Source organism: Solanum dulcamara, chromosome 3 (assembly GCF_947179165.1).
Source record: "Solanum dulcamara chromosome 3, daSolDulc1.2, whole genome shotgun sequence".
Classification (NCBI taxonomy): Eukaryota; Viridiplantae; Streptophyta; class Magnoliopsida; order Solanales; family Solanaceae; genus Solanum; species Solanum dulcamara.
Genome location: NC_077239.1, coordinates 1,400,437 through 1,416,545, shown reverse-complemented (window position 1 = coordinate 1,416,545; position 16,109 = coordinate 1,400,437). Strand labels below are relative to the sequence as shown.

General features: G+C 31.7%; 1 long non-coding RNA gene across 1 annotated transcript; it reads left to right on the top strand.

Moving 5' to 3' along the window:
- Positions 1-5,086: 5,086 nt before the first annotated feature.
- LOC129881411 (uncharacterized) lies at positions 5,087-7,454 on the top strand. The gene is made up of 3 exons (XR_008765574.1): positions 5,087-5,373; positions 6,239-6,280; positions 7,119-7,454. It is a non-coding gene; the product is annotated as an uncharacterized LOC129881411 (long non-coding RNA).
- The last annotated feature ends 8,655 nt before the right edge of the window (positions 7,455-16,109 follow it).

The following is a 16,109-nucleotide window of genomic DNA, read 5'->3' as shown; positions in this document are numbered from 1 at the left end:
TCCAAATCTATGTGCGTCCCTCGAGTGTGTCGACATGTTGTTATGAACTTCTAGATCCAAGGGGTGGGTTCCAATGAAGAAAAAGTTGTCAAAGTAGTTTTTGTCTTTTTCAAATATATAATAAAATAATTCAAAATTTAATTGTTAAATTAAACTCTTATTTAGGAAAGATACAATACAATGTTATGTTATAGTGAGAGGTTTTGAGATTGTGATATTGCCTTGTGTATATATAATTATTTACGAATTGATTGACAAGCGAAGTGAAATAAATACTTTGTATTTTTATTTTGAATCAAAGTTATTAAATTCGATTAAATATATAAAGGCATCTCCAATTTATAATATTAAATTTTATATTAAAATAATGTTAGTACTATTTTAGTATAAACCAACTTCAACTCACTATATTAATTTTACATAAAAAAAAAATATTCTCTTTATATTATTCTCTCTTTTTAATATTTTCATTTAAATTTTCTTATTTCATAAAATAAACTCTTTTTTCTATTTTCACATATTCATCATCTATAATTCATATTCAATTATTTAAAATATGTTGTATTATTTGTCTAATAATTTATTATATTTTAATTTTTTAAATTTTTGTGAAGGTTATAATCGTATTTTTATCCAATTATAATTTATAGTAAAATTAACTCAAAATTTTATTAAAAAAATTATATATACGAAAACTAATCTATATACACCAACTTTAAGATTTAAAATTAATATTATAAAAAAATTACATAAAAATAATTAAGTATATTAGGGACCTAATTAAAATCATACAATTTATAAAATATTAAATTAAATTTTTTGGATAATGATAATAATATTAAAATATTAAAAAAGTAATCTGATTGTAGATGAATAGTATCGTATTAAATTTAACGTGACACTATTTACACATTAAAATAATATAAAAATATGATATTGAGTTGAAGAAATACTTTGTATTTTTATTTTGAATCAAAGTTATTAAATTCGATTAAATATATAAAGGCATCTCCAATTTATAATATTAAATTTTATATTAAAATAATGTTAGTACTATTTTAGTATAAACCAACTTCAACTCACTATATTAATTTTACATAAAAAAAAATATTCTCTTTATATTATTCTCTCTTTTTAATATTTTCATTTAAATTTTCTTATTTCATAAAATAAACTCTTTTTTCTATTTTCACATATTCATCATCTATAATTCATATTCAATTATTTAAAATATGTTGTATTATTTGTCTAATAATTTATTATATTTTAATTTTTTAAATTTTTGTGAAGGTTATAATCGTATTTTTATCCAATTATAATTTATAGTAAAATTAACTCAAAATTTTATTAAAAAAATTATATATACGAAAACTAATCTATATACACCAACTTTAAGATTTAAAATTAATATTATAAAAAAATTACATAAAAATAATTAAGTATATTAGGGACCTAATTAAAATCATACAATTTATAAAATATTAAATTAAATTTTTTGGATAATGATAATAATATTAAAATATTAAAAAAGTAATCTGATTGTAGATGAATAGTATCGTATTAAATTTAACGTGACACTATTTACACATTAAAATAATATAAAAATATGATATTGAGTTGAAGCTTCAAAATATCAAATTTTACATTAAAATAAGATTTTACGTAAAATTTAATGAATTGAATTGGAGATAGTCTAAGCTAGTGCAAGGTGGTCAAAAAGAAGGAAATGATGTGTTTTCTTGGGCAACAAGAAGAGAACACTAGTCAAGAATATTTCTTTAAATTGTGCCATTTGGTGTACCATACTTGTCTAACTTCGTGGGTCACGAGGAACATGTAGATCTTGAACAAAGACTTACTTCCTCCGTTTAATAATATTTGTTTATTATTGATTTTGTATAATTTTAAAAAAATTATAAATACAAGGGTAATTTTAGCATATCAATTTTTGAATATAATAAATATAATATTTTAAAAAATATATTAGAAAAATGACTATTAATTAATGATAAGAGTAAATTAGGAAATAAGTTAAAATTATTTCTTAATTTTATAAATTGAAAGAATATTATTGAACATCTATTTTTAGTAGAAGAATACAAGAAAATTCTACCCGGACCCCTGACACCTAAAACATCTGTGGGCTAACACACACGAAAAACTAGCTAAATGGCCTAATTCTTATTGTGTCGCCCCTAAAATGCTCGTAAACACCGTAGAAACCCCGCTGAGGCTACTGGAGTCTTTCCCCATGTCTTTACGGATTCTACTAAAGAAGAATCCAAGAAAATTCAATGCGAACCATCGTCACCAAAAAAATTCATGCACTAACACACACGAAAAACAGGCAAAAAAGGCCTAATTCCTATTGGGTTGCCCCTAAAATGCTCTTAACCGTCGTACAAGCCCCGCCAAGGCTACTACAATCATTTTTTAGGTCGTTATGAACGCCAATAAAGAAGAATCCAAGAAAATTCGACCCAAATCCCCGCTATCAAAAAAAATCTATAGCCTGACACACATGAAAAACTGGCAAAATTACCTAATTCTTGTTGCTTCGGCCCTAAAATGCTCCTAAACAGACGCTATTAAAGAAAAATTGAAAAAAATTCGACCCAAACTCTAGGCACCTAAAAAATCTGTAGACTAACACACACGAAAAACTGACAGAATCACCTAATTCCTGTTGAGTCACCACTAAAATGCTCATAAAACACCGTAGAAGGCCCGACGGGGCTACTGGAGTCGTTCTTATGGTCGTTACGGATCTTACTAAAGAAGAATCCAAGAAAAATTAACCCGAACCCTCGGCACATAAAAAATCATATGCTAACAAACGAAAAACTAGCAAAATCGCCTAATTCCTATTGTGTCGCCCCTAAAATGCTCCTAAATGCCATAGAACCCCTGTCGAGGCTACTGGAACGTTCCCCAGGTCGTTACGGACACTACTAAGGAAGAATCCAAGAAATTTTGATTCGAACTCCCAGCACCCAAAAAATCAATGGTCTAACACAGACGAAAAATTGGCAAAATCGCTTGATTCCCATTGCATCGCCCATAAAATGCTCCTAATCGTCGTAGAAGTCCTTCTAGCTACTAGAGTTGTATCCCAGGTCATTACAGATGTTTCTAAAGAAGAATCCAAGAAAATTTGACCCGTACCCCAGCACCTAAAAAATTCATGGGCTGACACATACAAAAAACTGACAAAATTATTTAATTCATGTTGTCTCGCCCCTAAAATTCTCTTTAATGTCGTAGAATCCCCGCTGTGCCTACTAGAGTCATTACCCAGGTCTTTAGTAAAGCTACTAAAGAAGAATCCAAGATAATTCGACACAGACACTCGGCACCTAAACAATTAGTGGGATGACACATGAAAAACTAGCAATTTCTGTTGTGTCGCCCCTAAAATGCTCCTAATCGCCGTAGAAACCCGTCATGGCTACTAGAGTCGTTCTCCAGGTCGTTACAGATGCTACTAAAGAATAATCCAAGAAAATTCGACCCAGATCTTCGGCACCTAAAAAATCTGTGGGCTGACACACGCAAAAAAACTGGCAAAATCGCTTAATTCTTATTGCGTCGCTTCTAAAATGCTCCTAAATGCCGTAAAAGCCCCGTCGGGGCTGTTAAAGTCGTTCCCCAAATCATTACAGACGCTACTAAAGAATAATCCAAGACAATTAAAACCAGACCCCTAGCACCTAAAAAATTTATGGGTTGACACACACGAAAAATTGGTAAAATCTCATAATTCCTTTAATGTCACCCCTAAAATACTTCTAAACACCGTAGAAGCCCCGTCGGGGCCACTGGAGTCAATCCAAACTCCGACACCCAAAATTTTTGTGGGCTGACACACACGAAAAACTGAAAAAATTGCCTAATTTTTTTTTTGCGTTGATCCTAAAAGGCACCTAAACTCCGTAGAAGTCTTGTCGTGGCTACTGGAGTCATACCCAGGTCATTAAGGACGCTACTAAGATAGAATCAGAGAAAATTCGACCTGAACCCTAGCACTTAAAAAATTCGTGGGTTAACACATGAAAAATTTGCAAAATCGCCTAATTCCTGTTGTGCCACCCCTAAAATGTTCCTAAACCCCTAGAAGCCCCGCTGAGGCTACTGGAGTCATTCCCTAGGACTTTAAGGATGCTACTAAAGAATAATACAAAAGAATTTGACTGAAACCCCCGACACTCAAAAAATCAATGGTCTAACACACACGAAAAACTGGCAAAATCGCATAATTTCTGTTGTGTTGCCACTGATATGCTCTTAAACGCCGTAGAAGCCCTGCCGGGGCTACTGGAGTCTTTTTCCACGTCTTTACGGACACTACTAATGAAGAATCCAAAAAATTCAATTCGAACTCCCGTCACCCAAAAAGTTTATAGACTAAAACACGAAAAATAAGCAAAATCGTCCAATTCTTGTTGCGTCGCCTCTAAAATGCTTCTAACCACCGTAGAAGTCCTATCGGGATTACTGTAGTTGTTTTTTAGGTCGTTACAGATGCTACTGAAGAAAAATCCGAGAAAATTAGATCAGAACCCCCGCCACCCAAGAAATCTATAGGCGGACACACACGAAAAACAAGCAATATCGCCTAATTCTTATTGCGTCGATCCTAAAATGATCCAAAATATTGTAGAAGCCCTGTTGAGGCTCTGGAGTCATTTCCAGGTCGTTACTGTTACATTCCGTATTTTTGCATTTTGGATTATTCGTAAGCTAACGATTATAAATTCAAGGACTTTTAAATTTTGAATTTTAAAAGGACATGATTTGTTGTAGATGCCAAGTTATATGAATAATTTATATGTAGTAAAATACATCTCAAGAAGGACCCTTAAGCCAAATCAAAATAGAAGCCATCAAATATGTTTTTCTTAAAGTCACGTTTCAGGTAAGCTGACTTCGGGAGGCCATAACCTCTTTATAATTTGAGAATTTGGGAAAACTCTCAACATGAAAGTTGTAGATAATTGAAATATCTTTCCAACCATAGGTCGTGGGACGAAATGTGATATCGGAGTAATAAGATATAGACGTTTTAAGTCTGACAGGCCAAATTAAATAGTGAATTCGGCCCAACCCAATTCTAATTCGGGTCAGGCCCAATGCCCACGAAATTAAATTTGATTTTTTGTAACTATTCCTTCATACTTTAGACCAACATAATTCTGGAAATTTCCAGAGAGAGAGAGAAAGGGAGTTCTTGAGAGAAATCCCAAATCCGACCAAAATTCAAGTCCCGAAATCCGAAGCTCATGAAGAGAAAATTGTTGTACGTCGCGTTGACTTCAATTTGAGCTAGAAATTAGCCAATAAGGAGAAGATTTTATGTGGTGCTGCAAATTTAAGGTAATATTAAAGTCTCCTTTTCATTGTTAACAAGTTTAGTTAGAGTTTTAACGAATTAGAACGGAGAAAATAGTGTTATAAACTAGTTTGGTGATTTGTTGAGAGTTATGGGTTAAAGGGTTGTTTTAGGTAGATTAAATAGATGGAATTATCTTAGTGATGATGTATAATAATGGTTGATATTGTTTTGATGTTGTTGATGAGTTGTTGTTCTTGAATTTGGAGAAAAAAGGTGTATGAAGATTGTGAATGTTCAAACCCGTTTTTGGAATTGAGTAGCTGGTAGTAATTCTAGAATATCTCATTGTGTAGACCTTCGATTTTAGATATTAAACATGTTTTGGAAATATAATACACGTACCTACAACTCTTATGTTTATGTCTTAGTCTATATCTGCTGTTATTATGTCGAAAACGGAGCATGAATCATAAGACAAATTCTGTCCAGATTCTGGATTGAAAATTCCTTCATGTATAGCTGTTCGTATTTTGATGATATCTCTTTGTAGAAAATGAATTTTGAGTTGATTTCTTTTGCATTGGAAACTTAAGACAGAGATCTAAATGTTTCATGAAGGTTATAAAGTCCATTTTTGCCGTTTTAATTTTCAGAATTTAGATACAACGTGAGGTACTTGACTTTCCGAATTTACTGCTTTGGTAACATGAATAATAAATCTTATTTTGTGTCAATATTTTGGATTGTTGATGTTGGTTGATGATTATATGGCTGGTTTGAAAGTGGGAAAAGTGAGCGGTATAGGGGAGGTGCTGTCCAATTTTTTTTTAGAAATAACCTACTAACGATAGACTACGTTTTATTCTTGTCCATAGCTTAATCATAGTGCTTAACGTTTTAATATAGGTTGAGACAATATTGGACAACATATACGTATAAACGCTAAAGGTATGTAAAGTTAATATTTTCTTCTTTTGGCATGATCCATATGAAACGAACGAATGACGTATGCTTAAATTCCAAAGAAACTCTTATTCGTAGATATACTCGGATGGCTACCGTTCTTGATTTTCAAAATTTATATTGTTATGTCTTGACTCATGTGTATGATTCCTGCCATCCTAGTTAGTATAACTCATGTTGTGGTATAATTCATATTTTAGTATAATCCATAATTGGTGTGATTCATAATGACTATTGTCTTGGGTTTCAAATGATGGACTATTTTGCTTATTCTATTAAGTCTCCGATAATGATCAAATTTCACAAGGTTTCTAATGATACCTTATTCGTGCATATTGTTATGGTATTACTCACCGAGTCCTACGATAGGCCGGGTATGTTATCATGTATGGATTCCACTACATTATTCACCGAGTCCCTTACTAGAGGGCCGGGTACGTGATATGATAATATGATATTATAATGATATGACGATATGATTATGGCATCGAGTCCCATAATTGGCCGGGTACGGTATCAGTGTACACTACTCTATTCACCGAGTCCCTTGCTAGAGGGCCGGGCATGGTATATATATACATATGACGATATATTGGTATAATTGTGACACTGAGTCCCATAACGGGCCAGGTACGATATATGATGATGATATGCATGTCTTTATTTTATAAGACACAGGTACAGTGATTTATTGATTATGATACTTGACTCCTGAATCTTTATTTCAGATGTGATCTCCTTTACGATATTTTTATGCTTTATATACTTGGTACATATTTCGTACTGACCCCCTTCTTCGGGGGGCTGCGTTTCGTGCCCGCAGGTACAGATACTCATTTTGGAGAGCCGCCACCTTAGGATTCTACTCAACGGGTTGAAGTGCTCCATTGTCTCGGAGCCTAAACTTTTGGTACTAATCCTTATAATGTATATATTTGTGTATTTTGGGGGTACGGCGGGGCCCTGTCTCGTCATATGCTATTGTTAATCCTCTTAGAGGTCTGTAGACACATGAGTGGGTTGTATGTAGATGTTGTCTGGTGTACTAGTATGGCTTATGTTTTTGGACATTTACATTCGGAGTGAAAGCCTTGTCGGCTTACGTATTATGTTATCTTATTTTTGACAATTAAGACTCCCCAAAAAATAGCTGATTTTGGTATATATATAAGTGACCGTTTGAGACAACGTGCTACCCATATAAATTCTATATCGTGTTTAATTGTCGATTGATAATAGATAATATGTGTGTATACGAGTGTCCAATTCGGACACTAGTCATGGCCTACGGGGCTAGGTCGTGACAGTTACAAATGTTACTAAAGAAGAATCCAAGAAAATTCAGCCTATACCCCAGCACCCAAAAAAATCTACTAGCTAACACACACGAAAAACTAGCAAAATCGCATAATTTCTATTATGTCACCTACAAAATGCTCCTAAAAGCCGTAGAAGCACCGCCAATGTTACTGGAGTCGTTCTCCAGGTTGTTATAGACGCTACTAAAGAAGAATCCAAGAAAATTTGGCCCGAATGCCCGCCAACCAAAAATTCTATGGACTAACACACACGAAAACTTGCAAAATAGCCAAAATCCTATTGCATTGCCCCTAAAATGCTCCTATACGCTGTAGAAGCTTTATCGAGACTAATAGAGTATTCCCCCAAATTGTTACGGATGCAACTAAAGAAGAAACCAAGAATATTTGACCCGGACCTCCGACACCTAAAAAATCTGTAGGCTAACACACATTAAAAATTGGCAAAATCACTTAATTCTTGTTGCGCCGCTCCTAAAATGCTCCTAAATACAGTAGAAGCCCCGTTGGGGCTACTAGAGTCGTTCTCCATATTGCTACGGATGCTACCAAAGAATAATCAGAAAAATTCGATCCAGACCTCCTACACCTAAAAAATCTATGGGCTAATACACACGAAAAATTAGCAAAATTGTCTAATTCATATTGCATCGCTCCTAAAATGCACTTAAACTCCGTCGAAGCCCCATCGGAGCTACAGGAGTCTTTCTCCAGATTGTTACAGATGCTACTAAAGAATAATCCAAGAAAATTCGACTCGAACTCTTGGCACCTAAAATATTCATAGGCTAACACAAATGAAAAACTAACAAAATCGCCTAATTCCTATTGCATCGCCCCTAAAATGCGCATTTTAGGGGCGATGCAACATGAATTAGGGAGTTAGATGATTTTTTCATTTTTAGTGTGTGTTATCATTAATCTTTTGGTGAACTGACTTTCGATCAACTTTTTTCTCAGTATGTGTAGCTTCGGCACGATTCATGTCGCATTTACAATATTTAGGTGTCGCACAAATGAAATTAGACTATTTTCTCATTTTTCGCATGTGTTAGCCCATTAATACTTTGGTTAACTGCTTCCGAATAATTTGTTTCCAAAAACCTTAGGGAAACAGTATGTAGCCTTGGTATTATCCACACCACTTTCTTAGTATTTGTGGGGCCATCCACTAAGAATTAGACGATTTTTCTTATATGTTAGCCCATGAATTTTTTTGTGATATGACTTTCTATCAACATTTTTGTAAAACTTATATAGGACTCTCCGTAATGATTTGGAGAACAATACATGTAGCATCGGCATGATCCACGAAACTTTCTCAAAATTTAGGGGCCACTAAAAAAGAATTAAGTAATTTTATCAGTTTTTTGTATGTGTTAGCCCAAGATTTTTTGGAGATATGATTTTCGGTCAATTTTTAGCTAACTCTTTATAAGACCCTTCTTAACTCCTAGGAGAACAATACGTGTAGCATCGACATGATCCACACTATTTTCTTAGCATTTATGGGTCACTTACCAAGAAATAGATAATTTTTTCAGTTTTTCGTGTGTGTTAGACTATAAATTTTTTATCATATAGTTTTTTGTCCAATATTTTTGCAAAATCCTTAAAGGACCTCATAACGGTGTGGGGAACAGTACGTGTAATCTCGGTATTATCCACGCTAGTTTTTTTATCATTTACGGACCACTCAACAGGATTTAGGTAATTTTCTCAGTTTTTTGTGTGTATCGGTCCATTAATCTTTTAGTGATATAGATTTCGGATAATGTTTTGCAAAACCTTTGAAGGACACTCCATAATGACCTAGAGAAATAGTATGTATAGCCTCGGTATGATCCACACTAATTTCTTATCATTTAGGAGCCACTCAACATGAATTCGAAAATTTTCTTAGATTTTCGTGTGTGTTAGCCCATGAATTTTTTGTTGATATGACTTTCGATCAATTGTTTTTACAAAATATTTATAGCATCTCCTTAACGACTTGGGTCTATAGTACATGTACCCTCGGTATGATCCACGCTACTTTCTTAGCATTTAGGGCCACTTAACACAAATTCGATGATTTTTTTTTACTTATTCGTTTATGTTAGCCTATAAATTTTTTGATAATATGACTTTCAATCAATTTTTTTTGCTAGACCTTTATAGGACCCTCCATCATGACCGAGGGAACAGTACGTGTAGCCTCCACACGATCCATACAACTTTTTTAGAATTTATGGACCACTCAACTTTAATTCTGCGATTTTGTCGGTTTTTCTTGTGCGTTTGCCTATTAACTTTTCGATGATATGACTTTGGTTCAATTTTTTTGTAAAATCTTTACAGGATCCTCCGTAATGACCTGGGGTATCAGTATGTTGCCTCAACATGATTTGCGCCAATTTCTTAGCATTTAGGGGCCATACAATAGGAATTCAGCGATTTTCTCAATTTTTCGTGTGTGTTAACCCATGAATTTTTGGTAATATGTCTTTCGAGCAATGTTTTTACAAAACCTCCATAATGATTTAGGGAAACAATACATGTAGCCTCGTCATGATCCACGTCACTTTCTTAAATTTTAAGGACCATCCAACACAAATTAAGCAATTTTCTCAGTTTTTCGTGTGTGTTAGCCCATGAATTTTTTTGATGATATGATTGTCGGTCAATTTTTTTACAACCTTTACAGGACCCTCCGTAACGACCTGGGGAACAATATATGTAGTCCCTGCATGATTCACGTAAATTTCTCAACATTAACGGGCTACTAAAAAGGAATTAAGCGATTTTTTTTAATTTTTCTTGTGTGTTAGCCCATGATTTTTTGGTGATATGGCTTTCAATTAATTTTTTGATAAGCTCTTTATAGGATCCTTCTTAACAACTTAGGGGAACAGTATGTGTAGCATCGATATGATCCATGCCACTTTCTTAGCATTTAGGGCCACTCAACAGGAAGTAGGCGATTTTCTAAGTTTTTCGTGTGTGTTAGCCAATTGATTTTTTAGTCATATGGATTTTCATCAATTTTCTTGTTAAATCTTTAAAGGACCCTCATAACAACATGGGGAAACAGTATGTGTAGTCTCGACGTGATCCACGCCATTTTTTTAGCATTTAGGGCCACTCAATAAGAATTAAACGATTTTCTCAGTTTTTCGAGTGTGCTCGCTCATAAATCTTTTGATGATATGGCATTTGGACAATATTTTTGCAAAATCTTTACAGGATCCTCCGTAATGACTCGGTAGAATAGTATGTGTAGCCTAGACATGATTTACCTACTTTCTTAGCATTTAGGGGCCACTGAACATGAATTAGACTATTTTTTTAATTTTTCGTGTGTGTTACCACATGAATTTTTTAGTGATATGATTTTTGATTAATTTTTTTTAAACCTTTACAAGACCCTTCTTAACGACCTGAGAAAACAGTACATGTAGTCGACATGATCCACGCCACTTTCTTAGCAATTAGGAGCCACTCAATAGAAATTATGCGATTTTCTCAGTTTTTCTTGTGTGTTAGCTCATGAATTTTTTAATGATATGACTTTTCATCAATTTTTTTGCAAAATCTTTGAAGGACCCTCATAACGGTCCGGGAGAACAGTACGTGTAGCATCGGCATGATCCACACAACTTTCTTAACATTTAGAGGTCACTCAATAGGAATTAGATGATTTTTCTAGTATTTCGTGTCTTAGCTTGTGAATCTTTTGATGATATGACCTTCAGACAAATTTTTGGCAAAACATTTGAAGAACCCTCCATAATGACCTGGGGGGAGAGTATGTGTAGTCTCGGAAGTCTCGACATAATCCACGCCAATTTCATAGCATTTAGGGGTCATTCAACAGAATTAGGTGATTTTCTCAGTTTTTCTTGTGTGTTAGTCCATGAATTTTTTGGTGATATTATTTTCGGTTATTGTTTTTGCAAAATCTTTACAGGACCCTTCATAACAACCCGGGGAATAGTGTGTATAGCCTCATCATGATACATGTCACTTTCTTAGCATTTAATGGACACTTAACGTGAATTAGACGATTTTCTTAGTTTTTTGTGTGTGTTAACCCATGAAAATTTTAGTGATGTGACTTTTCGTCAATTTTTTTTCAAAATTTTTAAAGGACCCTCTTAACGGCTTGGGAGAACAATACGTGTAGCCTTGGCATGATGTACGCCACTTTTTTAGCATTTAAGAGTCACTCAATAAGAATTATGCAATTTTCAGATCCCATGAATCTTTTGGTGATATGACTTTTGAACAATATTTTTTCAAAACCTTTACAAAATCCTCTGTAATGACCTGGGGGAATAATACATAGAGCCTCGACATGATCCACGCTACTTTCTTAGCATAGGAGGCTACTCTACAAGATTTAGGCGATTTTCTCTTTTATTCTTTTTCTTGGTCCCGTATATTTATCGTATTTAAAATTTTATTCCTTTAATTGGTTACATATTTTACCAAACTACAATTCTTCATTCAATTTTTTGTCATTTTTAAAAAAAGTTCCGCTTGAATTTTTTCAATTCTTAAATTATCAACCTATCTTTTTTTACCTCTTTAGAATTGTGATACTTTTTTATTTTCTTATCTGTCACAATCCTTTTTTAGATAAAATAAATTTATTTTGGTGATAAAATTTTTTTTAAAAATACTTATACAGTATATATGTTAATGACATTTTATAATAAATAGAATAATTAATTTTATTATTAGTAATAATAATCAAAACTCCAATAACTATTGCACATGTAAAAATAACAAAGAGAAATAACTTTATAAACATATTTTAGTGCAACTACTACATAAATAATTATTAAAATAGAGATGTATTGTTAACAAATTTCTTACAGGTTATTATTTATATAGTAAATAAATTTGACATTAATTTAGCAAAAATTATATATATATTAAAAGCATGAAACCCTTAAAATATTGATTGAACTTTTTGCCTTTCATTAAAAGACTTCGCTTTAGACAAAATCGTCTTTTCACTTATTTCCTCTTCTTTAGTGATATTAACTATTAATCAAGAATAATCAAAATCTCAAAATAATCCATATAAAATAATAAATATGTGCCTATAAAATAATAAAAATATATGAATCCTAATCAAAATTCTAAAATAATTCATATATAAAATAATAAATATGTGCCTATATACACACACATAATATTGTTTGAACTTTTTCCCCTTCATTAAAATATTTCTATTTAGACAAAATCGTCTTTTTATCATTTTTTATTTTACTTACTATTTTTTAAATTATTATTTAATTATTTTTCTAATATTTAATTGTATAGCTACATAATAAGGAGAAGCAATCCTAAAAGAATTAGGAAATAAGGTTGTCTACGTAAAAGAGAAGGAATTCTATCATATATAAAAAGCTTACACCAAATAGAAGTAGACGTAAGAATCGTTTATTTTAGGGCATATTACAAGAAAAAATTCATATTTGATTAATTTTTTATGGAAGACAAATTTGGATTTCTATAAATTGAGGATCTTTCAATAATGATGTAGTAGTAAATTAAAGAGTTTTGTTTAGGGGAGATTAGTTTCTATAGTTTTGTGTTTTTTAATATTAGTTTTTACGATAGGTAGGTATAACTATCGTGTTGTTGGCTTCTTGATAGATGATTTTTAATTTTTTTTTTATCGCAATTTTTAGGTTATCATCTTTTGTTTATCATAATCCTTCGTGTTATTGTTAATTTGTTGCAAGTGATTGTATTATATTATTATGCTCATATATAATGTAGTTTGTTTTTTCTTTACCTTATTGTTAGAGTATATTTTCGTGTATCAATATTTACTATATTTAATTTTTCCCCTTAATTATAATGTAATGGTGAATTGTCGCGTTCCTCTTTAATTTTAAGTTAGTTTTTAAAAGTGTTGTATTAATATGATATAACATACACACAAGAATGTTATTCTTTTAATATATATTAGGAGTATTCCTATTAATAAACGCAACACACACGTGCAAAGTGCAAAGCACGTACACTAAACTAGTATGTAGTGTACCCCGACACCTGGAAAAGGGCTATTTGTTGCCCTTAAAAAAATATTACCTCTAAACCTATAATTATAATTTTCCCCTTAAATAAAGTTAAAATTATAATTGATCGTTTTATTCATGAATCTTCTATATAACAAAAATATATTAGTCATATATATTTATTATTAAAATTTAAATAAAACATATATCTTCTTTCTAGATAGTTGTATATTTAATTTTTCCCCTCTCCCACAAAATAATAGAAAATTTTACCCAAAAAGCAAAAAAGTGCAGAGGGAAAACTGAATTTTCGCCAGGTAAACTTTTGACTTTTTTATTAGTTTAGACAGACAATTTTTGCATTTAACAAGGAGACTTTCCAAAAATAAAAGAAAATAAAATATTTTCTTATTACGTTTACAAAAATCATAAAAAAGAATATGCAGAATAGTTGAAAAAACAATTTTTATTTATTTAAAGACAAATAATTGCAGAAAGTAGACTACAATGGTATAAAATATAAATATACTTTTTAGGCATGGTTTGGTTCGTCACACTTTATAGCCAAGTTTATAATATAATCACTTTATGTTGTGGTAGAATAGTTAAAATTATTTTAATTTTAATCAGATATCTTGAGTTTGAGTGTCTGAAAATAAAGTAAAAATCTTATTGAAAAATCAAGTTCTCTATAATGAATCTAGTAATGCTCGAATTTAGATTTAATTAATCTCAATATAAATATCAAACATCAAATAAAAAAAACAAAGATAAAGTTTATATGGGCTATCAGATACATGCACTTTTAGTCCAATTGAAGAGTGAAGGCCATTTTTGCACCCTTTTTCCTCCACCTAACTCCATGACGTTTTCATGCTTAATTTTTATGGTTTTCCTTTTAATTTGTTGGACAATTGTATGGATTGACTTGCTTTTATTTATAGGAAAGAGTGGTATAATTATTTAAGTTCAATAAATATAAATAAATAAATATATATATATATATGATGTAATTTTATATCATAGGTTCAAACTTATGTCAAATGATGTGATACACCAACTCTAATGCGAATTAATCTTTAGTGTCACACTTAAAAGAAAGAAAAATTATGCTATAACGAGTTATGATAGAAATCTCATTACATAGTATAATCTTCATTCTCTAATCTTGTTAAATTTATTCACAAATCTTATCGAATTGATAAAATTATACATGTGTTCAATTATTCACAAGTTTATGATGAGTACAATATAATTTTACGATCTTCATTCTCCTACATTGTCCATAAAGCTTATGCAAAAACGTACGATTCTTTGATTCAATTCTCGTTGTTTATGTGTAAATGCAGCAAGACGACAACTAATAGGTGACAATGACACTCAAGAAATGACGATAACATACCCAATATAGTCCCGCAAGTGGAGTTAGGAAATAGAACTATTTGAACTATTTACATTATGCGTAATCAAGAATGACAATATACATTCATAAAAGACAATTCAACAATCCATCATAGTAAGAAATTCAAAACATAGAGGAAACATTCTAGAGTAGAATTATAAATCTTAAAAAACAAGGGTATTATTCAGTATTCAACATAAAACTTGTGATATATGATTCAATATAATTACGGTTTATATACATAGGAAATACGTTATATTCCATTTTATTAACCTTGACTATGAAGTACAATACAAATTTAATATAACACATAAGTAATTCAACAGTAAAAACGAATAATAATTTATGAATAGACATATATAACAGAATCGAAAATGCATATTTAAGTAATTAAAGATTAAATATGGTTAAGTCAAATTTTATAAGAACTAAGATTAGAATTTAGGGTGAAATTAGGGGGAGGCGTAAGTTAGCTTAATGGACCGGTCGAGGAAAATAATATGGGCCGTATTGGGCCCAAATATTCCATTCAGCTAGAGGAATCTTGGGCTTGTGAGTGTAACTGGGCCTAATGGATCGAACCTAATCATTCCAAATTGTTTGTAATTGGTATTAGAAAGTTGAATATCAGATTTGGAAATCTCACTGGTTTAAAAGCTAATTACTTAGATACACTCTAGTTTTTGCAATATTATGAATTTTACCAGATTTTGGTGCATCCAGAATACATGTATATCTCAATATACATAGGGTCAAAATTAGGTTTAATTTATTCTAAACACACTGTATCCAAATGGTCTGTATACACTTTATTCTCCCGAAACCCCACTTCGTTGATTGTACTGAATATGTTGTTGAAAAATGGAGAATTATGATGTAGGACTAGGATAGTCTTGCAACGATGGCTTGTACGTTTTTCAACTTTTTCCTTATTAGTACCTGCTCTCAACCAAAAAATAAAGAAGAAAAGGTTAAAGCACCAAAGTATGAAGATTCAAGGCAAATGGTTACTTGGTGTTGCTGGAAATGGAACAGGAGAAAATTGGTTCTAGCTGAGTGAATTAACAGACAGATCG